This window comes from Pelodiscus sinensis, chromosome 14, assembly GCF_049634645.1.
Source record: "Pelodiscus sinensis isolate JC-2024 chromosome 14, ASM4963464v1, whole genome shotgun sequence".
Lineage (NCBI taxonomy): Eukaryota > Metazoa > Chordata > Testudines > Trionychidae > Pelodiscus > Pelodiscus sinensis.
In genome coordinates this window covers 27,185,093-27,202,073 of record NC_134724.1, presented here as the reverse complement: position 1 = coordinate 27,202,073, position 16,981 = coordinate 27,185,093, and the positions used below count along the sequence as shown (strand labels likewise).

Here is a 16,981-nt window from a genome sequence, read left to right as displayed (position 1 = left end):
AGTGCAGGGCCCTGAAGGTGTTGGGCCCAAGGCAACTGCTTGCTTGCCTTTCCCTAAGGCTAGGCATGGAAATATTTAAATAAAGGAATTTAACACATGTTGTTTGCCTGAGTGCTAGTATGTTGAGCCCTAATGATGTAGGAATTTCTGAAGGGTAATGGTACAGAAGAATAGAACCCAGAATTCTATCATTAAATTAAAAAAAAGAAAAATCCTGAGTATCACGAAAATTTACTGAAAAGTAAGTTAGAGAAGATTGGAATATTTTTCTCATCGCCTGGAACATTTTAAAAACATTTAAGTACTAAACTAGACTAACTCTAGACCAGTGGTTCTCAACTCGCTTCAGTCCACGGAGCACCAAAAAATCCAATCAAAAAATTTTCATGGACCACCTTTTTTGAGACATGATAAAAAAGAGCATACAACGAACATTTTGGTTTGAAATTTATTTACTAACAGATTTTGGGATTCTCTTCTCACTGATAAGCTTTTCAATGTTTGGAGTGGTACTTGATATTATACAATGAATATCGCTTTCCACTGCAAGCCGATTCCTCTGTTTGGATTTAATGTGCAACAGACACGAAAATCCAGTCTCTCTCACATAAGTTGATGCAAATGGCAAAAGAAATCTGTCTGTATGTGCTGGCAGATTTGGGTAACTACCGGTCATGCTGGCCCAAAATTTCTCTATGGTAGACTGCTGGTACACGTCTTAAGCTGCAAAATCATTTTTCAGATCCAAGAATTCCTCCTGCAGATGCTCTGGAACACTATTACCATCTGTTATAAATGGATTCCTGATGAAAGATAATCCATCCCTTGTCCTGTCCACCTCCAGAAAGTATCGTTGGAATTCGTCTCGTAGCTTCCGTAAATGATTGAGAATTTGTGTCCGAATGGCTTCTTTTTCCCTAAGCATTGCATCCACATATGGAAATGGAACCAAATTATTGCCTTTTACTCTTACGATCCAGAGTTCCAATTTGTCAAGAAAAGCCTTGATGATGCTTTGGTTAGAGAACAGATTTGCACCTTTCCCTTGCAGCTGAAGATTCAGTTTGTTCAAGATTCTAAAAATATCGACAAGATACGCAAGTTCTAAATTTGACTGCATCAGCACATTTCGGAATTCCTCTTTCCCTTGAGCCTGAAGAAATAAATCCAACTCCTCTCTCAATTGAAAAACTCTGAGTACATTCCCTGCTGACAACCACAATACAGAAGTGTAGAACAGCAACACATCAAAGTCGGAACCCATGTCCAGCCAAATCTTTTGAACAGCCTGGTGTTCAGAGCCGATGATTTGATGTTATTCACCACTTTCACCAACCCTTTGAAAATGGCATTCAGTTGATCAGGCAATGTTTTTGATGCCAGAGCTTCCTTATGAATGAAGCAATGAACTCCGGTTATCACTGAAGCGTGCTGTTTCACCAGCGTTTGGAAGCCCAATCTTGAACCCAGCATGGCTGGTGCACCATCAGTGGTGACGCCCACTAGATTTACCCAATCCAGACTATGTACTTCAAATAAATTGTTAACAATTTCCATCACATCCTGAGTCTTTGTGGTGGTATCAAGAGTCTTACAAAAAGAAACTCATCTTTGAAGCCTCCCTCAACCATGTATCGTGCAAACACCAATAGCTGAGAGCACAATGTGACGTCGGTCAATTCATACAATTGTATGGCAAACAATGAAGACTTTATTTCATCCACAACTTGTTCACTGATGTTCTGTGATATCTCATTTATCCGTCTCGATACTGTGTCGTTAGAGACAGAGATATCATTTAGCTTCCTTGCTGCTTCCTCGCCAAGAACAAACCACACCATCTCTTTTGCACAGGGGAACACAAGTTACTCAACAATGGTATGAGGCTTCTTGGCCTGTGCAACTTTGTATACAACAATGTAGGAAGCGCGCACTGCATTGCTTGTCTTATTATAGAATGCACTTGTCGAGGCGCTGCCATTTCAGACCTGATAACCGCCACTCAAAATAATCTTCATCCTTTTGTAACAAGTTGGGGTGACACTTTTCAAGATGGAGTTTCAGCTTAGCCGGCTTCATTGAGTCTTTCCCCGAGACTTTGAAACAAATAACACATTGTGGCAAATACATGCCTTCTTTTTCTTGACAAGTGAAGCCGAATTTGATGTTGTCCTCCGAATACTTGTGCTTGACACTTCTTCCTGTTGTTGTTGTTATAAACAAACTACACCACACCTGTAAAACAGCACAGGTAGCACAGGATGAATGACACAGTAACCACTTAGCATGATGGCGGCAGCCTCAGACGGAAGTTACTGGCAACACAATGCGGTTGCTTCGTAGGTGACGCTATGGATGACATACTGCGTGCTTGTGAATATGGCGTAAAACAGCCTAATGGCGGCGCCTGCTCACGCCGTGTGACTCTGGACAATGTTCCTGTAGACCACTGAAGTCACCATGGACCACCAGTTGAGAACCACAGCTCTAGACTATAATACAGGGGGAAAAATGCATAGTTCCATGGCTGGTTTGGATGGCTTACCTCCATAGATACTGCCCAACTCTGATATCTGTAAATGTATAGTTTGATTAACTACCATACTGATGGAGTTCTGAAGACCCATTTTCTAGATCTGCTACATCAGGAAGAGAAACTCACTTTTAAAAAGTTCCTATTTAAAATGAGAACAATTAAGTTTAGAAAGTAGCTTTTGTCTAATCCAAAGTCTACTGAAGTAAATGATGTAACTTTCCATCAGTTGTAGTCAGCTTTGAAAGACACCCCAAATATATAATATACACACAGTAACTTGGTAGTAATCACTGTTCAAAACATTGTTACACCAAATGGCATTAATAACTTGCAGTGGTAAAACTGAACAGATTCCATTAAACATGTCAAGTACAGGTTGAACCTCTGTGGTCCAGGACACTCTGGTCTGGCAACATCCGTGGTCCGACAGATCTGGCAACATCCAATGGCAATGGTGGCTGGGGAGAGAAGCCTAGTGAGGAGGCTGGTGCCACCCTTTCTTTCTCCAGGCCTCACTTGGTCTGGCAAACTCCCTTGTTTGGTACCAGTCAGGTCAAAAGGGTGCCAAGCCAGGGAGTTCCAACCTGCAACTGAATATAGTTCTATGGGCATGCTAGTCTTATATGGTAAACTCCAGAATACTGAATAACAAAATGAAACCTCATAACACAACTCTCAGTTGAAAACAAACCCGTCTTAACATTCCAAGATGGTTGCATTCATGGAAACTAGACCAACCTAGACAAGCTTTTTTCAAATGTGCATGCCTTTGCTCACAGTTTGCTTTAGATTCTAGATGAGATCCTATGCAATGTATTAGATGCTATCATCTAATTAATGCAACATTAGCGTTTGTTTACTTGTTGACTTCTTCTCATGTTGCAAAGATAAATAATCACAAGTGCATTGCTCATGTACCACATTCCTGATTGGTTTCTATAAAATCTGCCTCACTTTACATTTGGAAGGTTATCACACTAAAAATATTAACTATATAACTGTGGTGTGCATTTTAAGAACATGATTCCATTGATAGAGTAATTTAATATGTATTATAAAGTACCATTAATGCATGCAGTGCTTTTCAGAATATAAGCATTTCCAAATGATGAAAGATCTCAATTATTTTCTCAAGTTTATATGGTACGTATCTTGCACAGTGTTCTCCTCTCTCAGGGGTTTGTAATAGGTTGTTTGCAGGACAAGGGAAAATTGTATCTAGTGTAATTATGGACAGATAATTGAGCAAATGTTATTTTAGAAATTGTGTGTGTCCATAAGGGAATCTTAATGAGCTGTTATAAATTGGCCAATCCAGTAATAGATTTAAAAGCCATGATGGGAAACAACGCTGCAGGATTCCAAATCAAATTAGAAGATTGTTTTACGGATGTAGGTGTGCAGGCATAACTAAAAGCACTTACTGTAATCTTGAACATATATGTTCCAACAACTAGGCACATGGTTCTGATCAAAAATCTGTTGAAGTCATTGACCGATAAAACAGAACACCATTGAAGTCATAAGAACAGAAGAATGGCCATACTAGGACAGACCATATAGCCCAGTATCCTATCTTCTGATAGCGGACTGTGTCGGATGTTTCAACATGAATGATAGAACAGGGCAAATATCGAGTGCTTGTGCAGTCCCAGCTTCTGACAGCCAGAGTTTAGGGATATCAGGAGTATGGGATCACACCCAGACTATCTTGATTAATAGTCATTGATGGACATATCCTCCATGAATGTATTGAATTCTTTGGCAGAATTGACTTCAGTTGGGCCAGGATTTCATCCAGGGGAAAGACTATCTTTGATTTCACGGGGCTTTGGATCATATAAGGATTATGGATTCTATGCATTCGTGTTTTTATTAATCTTCTGTTAACATAAATATTTGTTGACTGGTAAATAGTCCTTATTCACTTAAATTTTTGTGGTGATTTCTCTCCCCAATGTGAAAAAATGTTTACAGTCTAAATCAAATATGGATGGAACAGTTCAAGCACAAGAAGGTAGGCTAGCCTCAGTGTGCTGATTAGGAAATGAATGCTTCTCAGACAGAGTATTGAGGAGATAAACAATTTTTTTTAAACCTTAGTTCTGTACTTTTAAAAAGTATAAATGGCACATAATAGGGGGCTTATGTTTGTTTTTTCTTTATCAGGAATAAAAAGTCCAGTGTTCCCTGGCTTGCTGGAGGATTTTGTTGACGTTTGAGAGTGCATTTTGAGATCCCTCACCTTAACTGAAGGTGGGGTTGCTCTCAGCAGAGATTTTGTTTAGCCCAAGTGTGTGTTAGGCATTGGAGTTACATGAATGCTGACACAAAAAGCTGTAAATAGTCTGAGTAAAAATTCCTTCCCCATGCCATTACTTAGCTTAAAATCTCTTGCAACAACATAACTTCCAAACTTTTCCAGGTGCTGTAGGGTCTTCAAGATAGATGAGAAGTGAATTTTTAACGTTTTATAGAAAAGAAGGTTTATGAAGAAAAAACTTGTCTTTACTTGCTTATTTAACATCTATTTTTTCACATTTTCAGGTCTACCTTAAAGGGGATTTAAAAGAGTAGAGGAGCGTGTTTTGTGCACAGGAAGTAGGACAATGCAATGCAACCATCTTAGTTATTTTAATACTTATTGTGTACTAGTTATCAATGATACAATATGAATAAATGACTTTAGATGCATATATTCTGTATTTAAAACTTAGCACCTTGAAACCTTTTAATGTATTCACATTCCACTAAAAATTCAGAGCCATGTATAATTAACAAGAAACTCTGTAACTGAAAAGATTGCTATAAATTATGGATAGTGGTTATTTATAAAAAAAGGTACTTGCACTAGTAAAAACTGGGCGGCAGGAGCATCTATCTTTGAATGTTAGCATTTGTTGTGGATCGGGAAGATCATTTTTGATATTCTAGTACATATGGAAGAAAGGAATTACTCCTACTACTTGTGTGACAAATTTGTGACAAGAAATGTGGATTTAACTCTTCTAGCTGAATATAAAGCTATTATAGTGGAAAAAATACATAATGTTCAGTGTTAACACTGATGGACCCAGTCACTGAAATTAAAAAAATGTAATAAGTCTTTTCTAATTTATTGTAATCACTAGATTGCAGTTGTCTGTAAAATACATCCACTGCTTTTTCGTAATATGAGCATAGACTGCAAATCCTTTCTTATCCAATACATAAATTCTAGTTTTGTCCATGTTTATTAAAAATGGCAGTATTCTAATCTGTTACCTTTCCTATTTATCTCTAGTGTTGGATAATTGTAGTGTAGTTTTTTTATGGTTCAGAGAGTGACAGTTCAGTACAATGTTCTGAGCTGAGCCGAATGTAGTGAACGTTGTCACCCCACCATGCTTTATGAAAATTGGCTTATGAAAATGAATATACATACTCAATGACACTTTATGAAAACAGATAACGTAACATGTTGTCTGAAAAGTTGTAATCCCCTGAAACCATTTCTTATTTGTGTACATGTATGTATCTTGTATTGAAGTTAGAAATATTAAGTGGGAACAAGTTTTATTAGTCCATGTAGTCTAGTAAAAGACACTAGTGATACTGTAAGAACTTGATGACTCGGTGATCAAGACAACAATCTGTAATAAGCCCAAAATGTGGTTGGTTCTATAAAGACATGTGGCCAGTTCACCTGATGCTGGAACCCATTTTGGATCTGGTAGTTTTACACTAGGATGGTAAATGGAATTTAATTAAACGTATGACACCATATAAATTTTATTTTGTATTAAATGAAACAAGGTCTTAGTACCTGATCTTTTGTGCCATATTTATGATTCTTTCTTTATATAGAAAAAGCAGCCTTTGATAGCAGCCTTTAATTCAAAACTACTGATGGAGGGTCATGGACTTGACATAAGTAACTTTATTGAAATGTTTTAAGAGATTATAATGTAGGCTTTAACCTATTTTTATTACATTCAGATCTCATTTTGAGTAGGTTTACTTTTAAAAAGAAAAATTTATTATTTTAAATAGTGAAATAAAATCCAATTTTATATTCTCCCCCCCCCCCCCAATAAAATAATTATTTTTCCACTGTGAATTAGAACTGGCCAAATAATGATTGTTTGGTTAAGTGACCTAATTGAAAAAGCCAGATGAAAAATTGGTTTTGAGTCAACCTAAAATTCCTATTTTTTCCAGGCCTTAGCAAAAACAGAAGAAAAAGTTTCAAAATTGGTTATATTTTATCCTTTTTAAAAAGTTGAATGCTGCTAAATTTCTAACCCAGACATTGTTTTAAAACAGGGTCTCAAACGCCAGGCCTGGGGGGGGGGGGCCATCTGAGACCTGAGAACTTCCCCAAACTGGTGCACAAAATATTTTGAAAAAGTTATTTAATCAGGTCCACGCAGCTGTCAGCCTGGGTTTGGGAGGTAGGCAGCATGCAGGAACTCACTCATGCACCCTGCTCCCGAGTCCCAGCAGCACCCAGATCCCTACTGCCCACATAGCCCTGACCACAGAGGGCACTGCTCGGTCTGGGAAGCTGCACTGGCTGCTTCGGCTATTATGAGAAATGCAGTGGCCAGGGAGTCACCTCAGCTGACGTGCTTCTGCAGCTAGTGGGGCAAGATGGGTGAGTTTTGCTTTTGTGGTGGTGGATCCCAGTATGAGGACACAGATGTTAGTGTGTGTGTGAAGGGGGGGAAGGAGGACGGACTCAGGATTCCAGTGCAAGGGCATGGATGCTAGTAGGGGGGCATCTCAGCATGTGGACATAGGGGTGTCAAGATGAGGACTCAGCTTCATGTCTTTTGTAGGATCCTGGTCTCTGTCCTGGACACAGGGTAAGACACTATCAACTTGCATGTACTGTATTACCAAATCCAGGCATTCAAAACTCACGAATCAGTCCCAACCTTCTGAAATCACCGGTAAAAATTCATTTGGGGATCTTTTATTGAACCAAATTCCAGCATTGGTAAAAGAGGCAAGCTTTTGAGCTACACAGAGCTCTGAAGTTCTAGGAAAGGTAGTGTCACAATTAAATACACAAGCAAGAAACCGTTCAAAATGAAGTGGGGAAATTCACACCTCCACAGATATAAGACAAAGAAGAGTTAATGGGTTACAGATTGCTGTAGTCTATAATGTGCCATAACAGATGCAAACCCTGCAGCCATATCACCACTGCCACCATGATCAATATTCCCCATAACTATGCGGACCACATGTCCTGATTTTCCCGGGATTGTCCTGAACTTAAATGCTCTGTCCTGGTGCCCCATCAAGTAGTGAAATTTCCAGAAAGCCCTGCCAGACATTCACTACTTGATGGGGCACCAGGACAGAACATTTAAATCCACTGGGGGCCCTCACAGACATGGGGACACTGGCACGGCACAGCTGCCTCCTTCCCCTCTCCCCAGCAGGGCACAAAGAGCAGCAGGGCCAGCTTCCAGCAGCCCCTTCTTCTCTCCCTCCCTGCCACCGGACTGCCTTTGCAATGCGGGCTCTGGGTCCTTCTCCTTGGAGCCCTGGCAGGAGCTGTGCAGAGCCTGGAATGGGGTGCTGCAGGGCGGGGTGTGCTTGGGCTCAGCAGGTGCCAGGACTGGAGCGGAGGCCCTTGTGGTGCTATTTTTAGTGCTGCAGTCAGGGTCCTCGTGGGCAGCCCTGATTCCAGCAGGAGTCAAGTGACAGCTGCATGAGGCCCATCCCAGTGAGGCTGCCCTGGCTGGAAGGTGCCTTGTGTGGCTTCTGCTTAACTCCAACTGCACCTGAGGACCCATGAGGACCCAGACTGTGGAACTAAAAATAACACCGTGGGTGGCCTCCGTTCCAGTCCTGGCAAGTGGTCCCACACTGGGGCTGCGGGGACTTCTGGGACTGGACTGTGGGCTCCAGCCCCTACAAACTGGAAGGCAGAAGGTGAGGGGAAAAGGCAGGGGGAGAACTAAAGGGGGTGAGGAGAGGAATGGGCTTGAGCTGAGGGGTTGGGGGGCAGGGCAGGAGAAGAAAGGGGAAGGCACCAAGGGGCAGGGGGAAGTAAAGACAAATGCCACAGAGCCAAGATGAGACAATGGGGGAAAGAGCAGCAGGAGGAGGGGGGAAGGGGATGGGAAAATGTCAGTGGGGATGGGAGAAGGGAGGGGACAGGGTGATGCTGGAAGAGGAGAGGGGAGGGGTAAGTGGAGCAAGAGGAAGGAAGAGGAGGCAGGTAGAAGTGGGTGTCCAGAGAAGAAGCATTGAAAGGAGGGGTGGGCATGAGGAAGGCAGGGGTGGAGCAAGTCATGTGTGAGGGTATGTCAACACTTCAAAGTTAATTCGAACTAACAGACGTTAGCTACACATGCAAACTGCTAGTTCGAACTTAATTCGAACTAGCGGTGCGCTTAATTCCAACTAGGTAAACCTCATTCTATGAGGACTAACGCCTAGTTCGAATTAACTAGTTCGAATTAAGGGCTGTGTAGCCACTTAATTCGAACTAGTGGGAGGCTAGCCCTCCCCAGCTTTCCCTGGTGGTCACTGTGGACACCACCAGGGAAACTCTTCTGCCCCCCCCCCCCCGGACCTGGAGCCCTTAAAGGGGCACGGGATGGCTAAGGTGCCCGTGCCAGGTGCAAGCCTGCCAGCACCCAGCTAGCAGACCCTGCACCTGGCACGGGTCGAGCCGGCCACCTGCTGCCACCCAGCCCTCTGCCTCTTCCCGGGACCAGGCTGGTGGCTCCCGGGAGCCTGCCCAGGTCTGCAAGAGGCGGGCGCTCGCCTGGTCTAGTGCAGACATCGTGGACCTCATCCATGACCTCCGCACTAGGCACAGGAAAGTGGCCGTCTAGGGCAGGAGAGCTGCCAGCCTGGCCACCCAGGAGCAGGTTGGCATGAAAATCAAGGTGGTCCACTGAGACCCCCGACCCTGAGCCCTGATCTTAGAATGGCCGTACTGGGTCAGACCAAAGGTCCATCTAGCCCAGTAGCCTGTCTGCCGACAGCGGCCAACACTAGATACCTTGGAGGGGATGGACTGAAGACAATGACCAAGCCATTTGTCTTGTGCCGTCCATCTCCAGCCTTCCACAAACAGAGGCCAGGGACACCATTCCTACCCCCTGGCTAATAGCACTCCATGGACCCAACCTCCATGAATTGATCTCACTTCTCTTTAAACTCTGTTCTAGTTCTAGCCTTCACAGCCTCCTGCAGCAAGGAGTTCCACAGGTTGACTATTTGCTTTGTGAAGAAGAACTTTATTAGTTTGAAGTCTGCTACCCATTCATTTCATTTGGTGTCCTCTAGTTCTTCTATTTTGGGAACTAATGAAGAACTTTTCTTTATGCACCCTCTCCACACCATGCGTGCTTTTATAGACCTCTATCATATCCCCCCCCTTAGTCTCCTCTTTTCTAAGCTGAGAAGTCCCAGTCTCTTTAGCCTCTCTTCATATGGGACCTGTTCCAAACCCCTGATCATTTTAGTTGCCCTCCCCTCTCCCACCCTCTCTCTTTCCCTCTCCCACCTTCTTTTCCCAGTCTCCCTGAGTTTTGTTCAATAAAGAGAGTTTCTGTTTTTGAACAAACTTGTTCTTTATTTTGTACATCAGGAATGGGGGCTAGGGAGGGGTAAGTGGAAGGAGGTGAGGGAGGACTGGGGTACGAGCCCCCGATGAGGACTGGGGTGGCTCTGCGGGCTCCTCGGGGTGGAGACTCTCCTGCATCCCCCCAATTAACCCCCCCCCCCCCGGATGGCAGCCTGCGGCAAGTGCAGCCGGGCTGATGGCCGAGTGCTGTGATGTGCCGAGTGTGGGCACTCAGGGCACTCCAAGCCAGGACTGCTTTGCAAGCGGGGAACCCCTGAGAACTGTCGGTCCAGGGTGGGGGTCGGGTCCCTTTAAGCACAGCCCTCGGCTAGCCTGCGACAGCAGCTCCACACTCTAAGTCCTAATCTGATGCCCTGCCGGCACTGCTTCCGGCCAGCCTTAACCTCAGTTCAGGGTCCACTCAGTGTGGACATGCTAGTTCGAATTAGCAAACTGCACTAGTTTGCAGTAATTCGAATTAGCTTAGTTTGAATTAAGTTAGTTCGAATTAGTGCTGTAGTGTAGACATACCCAGAGGGAGCAGTGAGGCATGAGGAGAATTGGGGCAGAGGGTAGTGAGGCGGTGGGCACCAGGGAGAAAGAGGGCAAGGAGGGCAGGAGCAGTGAGCGAAGGGGGAGGCACCAGGAAGGTACAGATGCCAGGGGATTGTGGGGATGAAGCAGAAGGACAGACACGTGGGGGAGGAGGGCAGAACCGGCGACAGAGGAGAGATGCAGGGCAAGTGGGTAGAGGGAGGTGTTAGGAGAATGGGATGGTGAGAGATAGCTACAGATTATCAGAGTGGGGCTAGAGGAGGAATGGACACAGGGAGAAGAGGAGGGCTGATGCAGGGGAGGGGGGCAAGTCCCCAAAGGGCTGAGGGGAATGAGAAGGGGGGGGCAGAGAAGGGTGGGGGGGGGCAGCAGGAACCAGGGGAGCATATGGGATTAGGGGAGGGAGGGGAGGAGACATTGCATCAGAGGGAAAAGGGAGAGGGGTTTATAAGATATTTATTAATAATTTGGGTGCCACAGTGGCACATCCGAACAAGTGCACATGAACTCAGTACTGGAGCACAAGACAAAAATTCACTCCGCTCATAGGAGGACAATCCTAGAGGGAACACTTCCCTCAGCCTCTCCCCCCACCCAAGTTAATGCAATGCAAATTGGGTTAATGCAATTGCAGGATAGTTGCATGGGGCAACCTTTGGGGGCCATACTCATCCCTATTTGTTGGAGGATGGTGGGAGGAATCTTTAGAGGGTTCACATAACACCCTTTACTTCTGATCATGTGTCCATATTGACCCCGGGAGTACTACCTCCAAGGGTGGGACTTCTTGTGGCAGGGTGCATGGCTAACTGGAGCCAAGGGGGCGTGGCTTGTGTCACTAATTTTGGTTCAGAAAATATGGTCACTATACCCATAATACAACTTTCAACATGCATGGGTCCTATACATATATCACAATATGTGGTGTACTTCATCCACTGCATATATGCCCTATCTACTACTGTGTAAGTGAAACCAGAAAACTGGTATACTCTCAAATTAATTTGCATGAAAAATAAGACTAAACACTCTATTTCCTGTGGGTGAACGCTTTTCACAAAATTCAGTCCGTATCTGATTTCAATATGCATAACACTTTAAGAACAGGAATTGGGGAACTTACTCAATACAGTGCTTCTATTTGTCTCATTACAAGAATCTGTAACTTGCTCTTTTTGTTCTGTAAGTGTTAATTGTCCATTTTATTTTGAATAACTTAAAAAAACAACAAATAGTCTAATAGCATCTTAAAGACTAACAAAACATGTAGATGGTATCATGAGCTTTCGTGGGAAAAATCCACTTCTTCAGATGACTGGAGTATAATAAATCCAGATCCAAGAATAAATAGGGAAGGACAGGAGTTGGGGGAGAGGTAGGGGGCAAAGAGACACAGTGAGTAGATAGTTCAAATAGTTACAAGAAGCTGTTAAGAACCATTAGCACCTTCATTGTTTGTTTGGTTGATTAAGTCATTAAAAGGTGGAAGATAGCCTGTGAGCCATCCTATAGCCCGATTCATACCATTAGCATAAGAATTAAACTTGTGAATAAAGTTAAATTCCAATCCTTCTCTATGTATTTGGCTTGTGGAATTGGTCTGAAACAAAAGGGCAACTTGGAGATCCATTAATGAGTGTCCAGGAAGATTAAAATGTTTTCCAACAGGTATTTGTGTATTACCTTTTTGGACTGTTTTTGTGTATTTCCTTTTCCTGCTGCAATGTAAATTGGCCAAACTGGACAATGTATGGGAAAGAATTAATGGACACAAATCAGATATTTGAAAAGGGCAGTGTATTCATCTTGTCATGTAGGTCAGGCATATGACTAGATTAAGCTAGATGTGCAGATTTGGGCACCAGTGTATGCAAAGGTATGCATTCAAGAGTAATTTATTCTGTCTTTGCTAAATTGCTACAGAGAGCATTGTAAGGGTTTTCTGAAGAGTTCAATGACAAACCACAAAGCAAGTGGGAGAGGAGAGAGAGAGAGGTGAACAAAAAAATACAAAAATGAAAGCATGGAGAAAAAAGAGACAACCACCTTCTGTGATGGAGAATGAGAAAGTGATAATTGCAGAATTACGTAGTTAACAACTGATCTTGAGCCAACTTGTAGGTTATCATGAAGGTAGCATTACAAATCATACCTTCACAAATCATGTGGTAAAAGAGAAAATAAATGAAGGAAACAGGCAGAATGCCATTTGACCTTGGATTTGTAGATCTAATGGACAATGACAACTGAGCAGTGTGTTTCATGCCAGCTCAGTCCTGAGCAATATACACAGTCAACAATCAGCTGAGAAGCAGGAGATGTCCTTGTGTCATTCCCTTTTAAGACTATTCACTGTAATATCTGCATTGAGCATTAAATATATTCACAGCAACCAAAAGCTTTAGTTTGACTAACCATGAAGAAATCCTCATGAATCTGCATTTAATAATATACAAATGCCAGGATGCATCACATCAGCTAGCTTCGACTTTCCTCCTAGAATATCATCAACAGCTTCACAGTAGTGTAGGCACCTAAACTATCTGCAGAGCAGTTTCTTTTTTAGGAGTTTGTGGTTAACCTGAATATTTTGTTTGTAGCACCTCATTTTTTCCCCCTCCATCAGCATTCCAGTCTGCCAGTATAAAAAGCACTGTTCCTTACGGTGGTGTTTGTAGTGTTATTGGTCCCAAGATGTTAGAAAGGCAAGATGAGCAAGGTAATTATATATATATATATATATATATATATATATATATATATATATATAAAATAAAATCAGGCCAACTTTATAGGTGAGTGAAACCTTCTTTCTAGGTACACAGAGCCCTGCTTCAGGGCTGGAAAAGGTATTCAGACAATCACAAAAAAATACAAGGTGGAATAGATAGTGTAATGACATACTTTAACCATTTATGCAATATAGGCTACTTAGTATGTTTCCCCTTGTATTTAGCAGTGTTCAGTACAGCAAACTTCCAATAATCTGGCACCTTTGGGACCTAGGTGGTGCTGGATTATCGGATATGCCGGAGTACCGGCAGGTACTATAAGAGGGCATACTCCCAACCCAATACCCCTTCTCTGCCCTCCCCTAGAGCCAAACACCTCCTCTCCCTGCTGTAACCCAGTCCCCCTTCTTCCCCAACCTTATGTCCAGGTTCCAAGGCATCTGCCTGTGCTCAGCGGCTGGCTGCTAGCAAGTGTGCGCTGTGGACCATGAGCGGAACAGCGCGGGGCCATGAACACGCATGCGGCTCACAGTGGCCCGGCTGTGAGAGCAGCTGATTGGAGCATTTCCGGGTTCCAGTTGATGCCGGACTATTAGGAGTGCCGGACAACTGGATCCTGGACAACTGGAGTTTTATTGTAGTTCAAAAGTACGACACATGGTCCAGTAAAAGATATTACTTCACTCACTTATCTTTCTAACTATAAAACCTGCTTTTTGAAAGTTCTCTTAGCTCAAAATCTGCACAGGTATACACATGCATACAAAGAAAGTGCTACATGTAAATATTTTTGATCTAATACAAACTGTTGTGGTGAGTCTAGTGCATGTACTAGAAAATTGTTCATAACCGACTTCCCAAAGAAAATGGATGTTGTTAGAACTACTCTACCTATCAACATTTTACACTTTTCCCTTAACCTGAATTATGTAGCATCAATTTATTGTGGGGCAGATGTGCAGCATATTTACAAACCATCTTTTATACTGTAGGAATCCTGTTGACTTCAGTGGAGTGACTCCTTATTTGTACTAATGTCAGTCAGAGAGGAACTGGGTCCTGTACTTTACATAATAAAATAGCTCTGCACAATAAGAGCAGACTCTTAACCTCAGAATTGTATTTTACTGGCTTCTGTAAAGAGTTGTATATTACTGGCTTCTGTAAATGTAATTGTGTGTGTTAAGACAGCACACAGAATGTATTGCATCTGTAAAATGCCTATGGATATTTCCTAGGAAATATCTAAACTAGCTACCAAAGTAAATTCTCTCTGCTGTGCTACAACATAATATAATCATATCACTCTCTTCATCTGACTCTTTAGACCTAACTAACACTGGCTGCTTAAGAGGCATTAGTATTCAGTTCAAATTTAACATTGCAAAACCTTCAGATATTCTCTTAGGGTATGTCTACACTACAGCGCTATTTCAAATTAACTTATTTTGAAATAGTTAATTCGAAATAAGCTAATTTGAAATAATACATCTAGACACAAAAACGAATTCGAAATAGCGTTTTGCTATTTCGAAATAGTGCATCCACACTGATTGGACACTGGACTGCATTTAAGGACAGCTGAAACCGGTTCCAGCAGGGCATCAGGTCAGTAGTTGCTTTGAGTGACTGCTGTCTGAGGCTATCTAAGGCTCGTGCTTAAAGGGACCCTCCTGGACAGCCGGTTCTCAGCTTTCCCACTTGCTTACCTACCTCACTGATGGACAGCAAAGCATTTTCCTCTCCGTCTGCTTCAGTCATTCTCATTTGGGACACGGCAGCACTCGGCACCATGGAGCCAGAGCTGCCTCTGGGTGCTCTGGCGCTCATGTTGAATGTCTTGCTGAAAGCCTGGCAGCAGCTGAAGGAGCAGCACCCGGACGCCAGCGTGCCCCGCCGCATCTGACGTCTGGACACAAGCAGCGACTGGTGGGACTGCATCATCCTGGAGTGCTGGGGAGACCAGTAGTGGACCCAGAACTTTAGGATGAAGAAGGACACCTTCCTCGAGCTCTGCGAATGGCTCATCCCTGCTCTGTGGTGACACACGCATAAGGCCCGCCATTCCCCTCCAGGAGCGTGTGGCCATCGCCCTCTGGAAGCTACTGATCTGTGGGGAACCAGTTTGGCATGGGGAAATCCACCGTCGGAGCAGTGCTCATGCAGGTACAGCACTCACCTGCCACTGGTACCGGGGGGGAGGCTGAAAGGAGGACATGGGCCGCCCCAGGGAAAACGGGGCGGAGGTGGTGTAAGTGCTCTCCCCAAGAGGTTTCGGTCTCTTCCCAGCTGCGCTACAGACCACCCGTAGTGGCCAGGATTGCAGTGGGAGTTGCTCCTGGGAGTGGGGCATGGGGCAGTGGCGGGGAGCGAACACTCCCAGCCACCCAGGCACCCCAGTGACCCTCGGTTTTGTGTCTCTCTCTGCAAGTGGTGAAGGCCATCAACAGGGTGCTGCTCCACAGAATCGTCCGCTTCACCGACCTGGACCCGGTCATCCAGGGGTTCGGCGCCCTGGGCATCCCCAACGGCGGGGGAGGGGGACCATTGACGGGGCGTGCATCCCCATCTGTGTCCCAGACCACCAGGCCTCCCTCTACATAAACAGGAAGGGGTATTTCTCTGTGATCCTGCAGGCCGTGTTTGACCACCGGGGCCAGTTCACAAACATCAATGTGGGCACACAACGCACGGGTGTACCGCAACTCCTCCATGTGCCAGAGGCTGCATGCTGGGACTTTCTTCCCTGACCACCATATCAGGGTTGGGGATGTGGACATGCCAGTGTGCCTGCTGGGGGATGTGGCTTACCTACAGCCCTGGCTGATGAAGCCCTACATGGGACACCTCAGCCTCTCCCGGCAGGCCTTCAATGCCAGGCTCAGCAGGGCCTGCATTGTGGTCGAGGGGACCTTTGGCTGACTGAAAGTATGGTTTAGATGCCTCCTCACCCGCCTCGACATCTCCCAGCACAATATTCCGCATGTGGTGGCAGCGTGCTGTGTGCTCCACAATTTATGTGAGAAGAAGGGGGAGGCTTTCCTGCCAGCCTGGATGGCAGAGGCTGACTGCCTGGATGGCCAGTATGCATAGCCCTGCACGGCTGCCAGCCAGGAGGCCCTTCGGGGGGCTGTCCGCATCTGAGAAGCCCTGCAGGAGCGCTTCCAGGTGGATGAGGACTGAAATCCCCCTGGCATGCCCCACTGGGATCTTGTGCCTTACATTCCACTCCCCACCTCCTTCCCCTTTCCTCTCCCTAACCCCCCTTCCTGATATACACCTGTGTTACCACAGAAAACTGGGGTGTGGGGAATGATGGCAGGAGGGGGGAAACCTGGGAGGAGGGAGCTGGAAGGGGGAGGCAAGGGAAGGAAGGGGGAGGGGAAGCTCAGGGTTGGAAGGTCTTGCCGGCCCTCCCTTCTCGCAGCACAGCGGGTGTGGGGGCCTCGGCATTCCTGGGGGGAGTGAGTGTGGAGGGTGGGGCAGGAGGGATGGGGGGCGGAAGAAGCTGGAGGGGAAGCAGGGGTGGGAGGAGGAGCAATAGCTGGGGCAGTCGCAGAGGCTGGAGCAGCAGGAGGCTGC

At 44.8% G+C, this 16,981-nt stretch overlaps 1 long non-coding RNA gene across 1 annotated transcript in view; it reads left to right on the top strand.

The window, feature by feature from the left end:
* Nucleotides 1-5,720, top strand: part of LOC142818274 (uncharacterized) — an 82,605-nt gene extending 76,885 nt beyond the window's left edge. The window contains exon 3 of the long non-coding RNA XR_012895661.1: nucleotides 5,084-5,720. This is a non-coding gene — a long non-coding RNA (uncharacterized LOC142818274). The remainder of the gene's footprint in view (nucleotides 1-5,083) is intronic.
* The last annotated feature ends 11,261 nt before the right edge of the window (nucleotides 5,721-16,981 follow it).